Source organism: Zootoca vivipara, chromosome 9 (genome assembly GCF_963506605.1).
Source record: "Zootoca vivipara chromosome 9, rZooViv1.1, whole genome shotgun sequence".
Lineage (NCBI taxonomy): Eukaryota > Metazoa > Chordata > Lepidosauria > Squamata > Lacertidae > Zootoca > Zootoca vivipara.
In genome coordinates, this window is record NC_083284.1 from 8,929,974 (window position 1) to 8,935,665 (window position 5,692).

Consider the following 5,692-nt stretch of genomic DNA (forward strand, 5'->3'; position numbering starts at 1 on the left):
CCCCTTCCTGTCACGACATCGCCACCAGGCGCGCAGGCGTCAGCGGGGCTTCTGTAGGCGCACCACGCAAGCGCCTGACAAGAGAAGTTAAATATAGATAAAAAGAGTAGAGGTGGGTAAGCGGCCTGTCACGGTACGGGCGGGATTTCCTTATTTCGGGGCAAGGTTTTCCGGGCTGGAGGCTGTTTCGGAGAGGACGCGAAGGGCAAAGGGAATCAGGCGAGACCATGGGCAGCCGCTCTGAGAAAGCCATGGGAGTGGAAGGACCCCGGCCTCCCGAAGCTTTCCGTGCTGGCGCAAGGAGTTGTGGGGGTTGTAGTTCTCGCGGTGAAAGGCATATATGGGAAGCCCCGTTGCACTCAATGATAGTTGGGTTGGTCGCTGCGCCCTTAAGGGAGGCTTATTGCTCAGCTGGTAATTAAATACAAAATTTCATAGCTCAGCCTCTGCATTCTACGTCTACGCATATGCAGGCTTCCTCGGAAATCCCAGTGCGTTCAAATGAGGTTTACTCCCAAGTAGGTTTGCAGGCATTGCTTGCTGCCAGAAAATCCCATACATGATTATCCGAAGTTAAGTCCCATTGTATCCGTTTAGGTTTACTCCTGAGTAAGCGTGCAGGTGAGTGTGGTGCATGGCTGTAAGTCCCAGACCCAGTGATCTAAGTCCAATGAACCATAATAGAATTTGCCTCTGAGCAGAATTTTTTTTTTTTGCATTTATTAGGGATTTCCTTAATATGCTATAATAATAATAATAATTAATAATCTTATTGGCGGTAGAGTCAGGACAGGGACAAAACATCCACACTACATATTTCCCATAACAATCTGTAAGAACTCGGTCACTTAATGTGGCAGCATCCACACTTTGGAGCTCCCTGCCTATTGATATCACTTTATTCTTTTCGGTGTCCGCTGAAAACGATCTTACTTATGGGGCATAATATTGAATATGATGCGTGGTTGAAACTATGGAATCAAACTTTAAGATTTACAGCATGTACTGCCTTGAAAGAAAATGTATATAAGATGATGTACAGATGGTATTTAACTCCAGTTAAGTTAGCTAAAATGTATAGAATGAGTGATAAAAGTTGCTGGAAATGTAAAGAGAAAGATGGTGAATTTTATCATATGTGGTGGACATGCGAAAAAGTTAAAAGATTTTGGGAAAGTTTATATAATGAATTGAAAAAGATGTTTAGATATACCATTCCAAAAAAACCAGAAGCATTTTTGTTAGGAATAATAGGAGGAGAGATTAGAAAAGAAGATCAAACACTGTTTATGTATGCAACAACCGCGGCTAGGACTTTGTTAGCCCAAAAATGGAAATTACAGGAATTACCTACAATTGTGGAGTGGCAGATAAAAATGATGGACTATGCTGAACTTGCTAGATTGACATGCAAGATTCGTGACCAGGGGGAGACAAGGTTTCAAAAGGACTGGAGTAAATACGTGGACTATATGGAGAAAAACTGTAGATCATTAAAAACTCTCGCAGGATTAAAATAAACCTTACGAATTGACCAATATGTTTAAAAAGGAACTGCAAAAAAAAGGAATTAACAAGAAACCCGCATGAAGGGAGGGGGGGAAGTCATAGCTCGGCGGAGCAAGGTAAAAGATGTGAATATAAGATTTTGTATAAAAGATTGGTTTTGTTAATTTGTTGAATTTGGAAAATTGGAATAAAATGTATTTTAAAAAAAAAGAAAACGATCTTACTTAGACAAGCCTACCCAGATGTTTAGAAAGTTGATATGAGTATCAATTTGTTTTTGTCCATTTTATTGTGGTTTTAAATTTATTTGTGGTTTTTTGAAATTATGGTTGTAATATTTTAGTGATAATTCTGTTTTATATTATTTGTAAACAGCTTTGAAGTCCCCCCTACAAAGAAGCAGCATATAATTTTTATGAAATAAAAACAAGTTAATAAAACTTCAAGGACTTCAAAAAGGGTATTTTAGAGCTGGGGTTTTTTTTGTTTGTTTGTTTTTTGAAAAGGGCAACCGAAAAGGGTAGCATTTGGGTCTTTTTAGAGTGCTGTGGGGCACAGCAGACATGTATAAAATTATGTGTGGTAAGTGGGGAGAGAGACATTTTTCTCCCTCTCTTATAGTAATAATAATAATAATAATAATAATAATAATAATAATAATAATAATAAAAATTTATTATTTATACCCTGCCCATCTGGCTAGGTTTTTCCAGCCACTCTGGGCGGCTCCCAACGGAATATTAAAAGCACAATGAAACATCAGTCATTAAAAACTTCCCTAAACACGGCTGCCTTCAGATATCTTCTAAATGTGAGATAGTTGTTTATTTCTTTGACATCTGATGGGAGGGTGTTCCACAGGGCAGGCACCACTACTGAGAAGGCCCTCTGCCTGGTTCCCTGTAACCTCACCTCTCCCAGTGAGGGAACCACCAGAAGGTCCTCAGCGCTGGACCTCAGCATCTGGGCTGAATGATGGGGGTGGAGACGCTCCTTCAGGTATACTGGGCTGAGATCGTTTAGGGCAGGCATCCCCAAACTGCAGCCCTCCAGATGTTTTGGCCTACAACTCTTATGATCCCTAGCTAACAGGACCAGTGGTCGGGGAAGATGGGAATTGTAGTCCAAAACATCTGGAGGGCCGAAGTTTGGGGGTGCCTGGTTTAGGGCTTTAAAGGTCAGCACCAATACTTTGAATTGTGCTCGGAAATGCACTTGGGAGCCTCGTGGACGTTAAATGAAGCCGAATGTTGGAAAATTCAGAACAGACAAAGGAACGTACTTCTTCACACAGCACATATTCAAACTTTTGAACTCATTCCCACAAGAGGCAATGATGGCCACCAACCTGGATGGTGGACTTTAAAAGAGGAGTGGATCAATTCATAGTCGGAGACAGCAATTTTTTCTGAATACCAGTTGCTGCAAACTGCAACAGGGGAGCGGGCTTTTGCTCGCAGGTCCTGCTAGTGGGATTCCTATAGGAATCTGGTTAGCTGCTGTGAGAATAGTATGCTGGGTTGGGTGGGCCTTTGGCCTAATGCAATGGTGCCCTTCTTATCATCTTAACATACTTTAGCCTCAGATGTGGATAACCCCAGGGAGTGTTTGTCCTTGGAAGGTGCCTGGGGCTGTAAAACACTTAAGAAAACAAAAATGCACTCCAAGAATTGCTGCTGGGCTGTAGGTAAACACTGTCTTCAAAGGCTATAAACTCAAAGAGACCGAGAAATAAACCAAAGGCCTTGAAAGGCAGGCTAGACTTTGCCCCTTTCCCGTCTGTTTCACAAAGATGAAGAAAGTCATGCAGTGTGCAAAATCTTCTGAAGCCAAGGGGGCTCTCGAGGAGGGATGTGGGCATAACCCTTCCACCTCCTTTAATTATGTTTATTCCCAGTAGTGATTCCAGAATAAAACAAGATCGGTGATGCAATTATAAGGGATGCAAGATTTATGCAATATGGAAACTTAAAAGATTTGCTGCGGGGGCAGTTTAGTCAAATATTGATTAATTTTAACTTCACAGAATCGAAGAATTATGGGTGACTTGCTCCAACAAACTCTGGCACCACAAATCTATCTATCTATCTATCTATCTATCTATCTATCTAGTTAGTTAGTTCGTTTTAATTCTATCAATGTTTAATTGTTGTTTGATGATGCCCCCCACAGCTGTTCTTATTTTTATCTGTAAGCCACCTTGAGTCCCTGTCAGGGGAAAAATAAATAATAAACAAGAACAATGTAGTGGTTAGAGTGTTGGGTTAAGACTGGAGTTCAAATCCCCACTCGGCCATGAAGCTGACTGGGAGACCTTGGGCCAGCCACGGTCTCTCAGCCTAACCTACCTCACTGGGTTGTTGTGAGGATAAAATAGGGAGGAGGAAAGCCATGTATACCATCTTGAGCTCATTGAAGGAAAGGTGGGATCTAAATGTACTAAATAAATGTTATAAAGGAGAATGTGATAGCAAAAAATGTTATTGAGAGGTACTGGCTACCCCTTAAATCAGTGTTTCTCAAACTAGGGTCCCCAGGTGTTGTTGGACTACAACTCCCATCATCTCTAGCTAGCAGGACCAGTGGTCAAGAAGGATGGGAATTGTAGTCCAATAACGGCTGGGGACCCAAGTTTGAGAAATTCTGCCCTAACAATTCTTCATACCTTTAAACTACAGTTCCCAAGATTATTTGGGGGGGGGGGAGATCACGTTACAGTTTCAGGACCATGGATAGTGTCCTTGCCTTAGAGGTCAAGCATCAAACTTTTCTCAGCAAGTCCAAGCAGCAAGAGAGTCAGTTAGGCGGTCATTGACTGTAGCCTCTCCTTCCATGTTATATCTCCTAGCTAGAGATGGAGAAACCTGGAAGAAAAATAGGGAAAGAAGCTGTTTACCAACCCACATACCTTCACATCCCTATTCCTGGCTAGATAAAGGGCTGGTGCCACCTTCAGAAGTCATTGCCTCCTTTGAGGCAATGGGGTCTCCAGTTCTCTTGACCCCCCCTAAGAAGCCTGTGTGGACCAATCATCAAGGCACAAGCAACCCCCCCAGTGGAAGAGATCTGAGTTCCAACATCTACAGACCCACTTGGGACAAACCAGGAATCAGGACTATCCCATCCTGTAAGATGCAGTTCCTGAAGAACTCTGCCTCCTTTGAGAGCTGGTCTGCAGCCAGGGCATAAATAAGGTGATTTCTATCTTAGCGGGTGGCGCTGTGGGTTAAACCACAGAGCCTAGGGCTTGCCGATAGAAGGTCGGCGGTTTGAATCCCCGCGACGGGGTGAGCTCCCGTTGCTCAGTCTCTCCTCCTGGGAAGGTAAACGGCATTTCTGTGCGCTGCTCTGGTTTTGCCAGAAGCAGCTTAGTCATGCTGGCCACAACTGTACGCCAGCTCCCTCGGCCAATAAAGCAAGATGAGCACCGCAACGCCAGAGTCGTCCGCGACTGGACCTAATGGCCAGGGGTCACTTTACCCTTTACCTTTATATTAGCGCAACTGGCATGCCCCCCAAAAAACAACCCAAAAAACACCCTGGAATTTAATTATAAGGAGGGTGCTCAGATTTCTCTAGAGCATCTGTTCCCTGGCTTTGTTTGTGGGGGTTTTGGCTGAGCGGGAAATGTCCTGTATACCTGAAGGAGCGTCTCCACCCCCATCATTCAGCCTGGACACTGAGATCCAGCACTGAGGGCCTTCTGGTGGTTCCCTCATTGCGAGAAGTGAGGCTACAGAGGGCCTTCTCGGTAGTGGCACCCGCCCTGTGGAACGTCCTCCCAACAGATGTCAAGACAATAAGCAATTATTTTACTTTTAGAAGACAACTGAAGGCGGCCCTGTTTAGGGAAGTTTTTAATGTTTGATGCTGTACTGTTTTTAATATTTGGTTGGAAGCCGCCCAGAGTGGCTGGGGAAACCCAGCCAGATGGTTGGGGTATAAATAATATATTATTATTATTATTATTATTATTATTATTATTATTATTATCATCATCATCATTATCATTATCATTATTTAAACCACTTTAAACCTATTTTGTTGATAGGTCTTTAGAAATGTGTCTTGCTATTTTCCTCAAAAGTCCACCAGGTGTCACTAGTATTCCATTATGTAAAGGTCTGATTCAGGTTTTGAGACTGTTCTCAAAAGGTAGGCATCCACTTGCCTAAAGAAATTT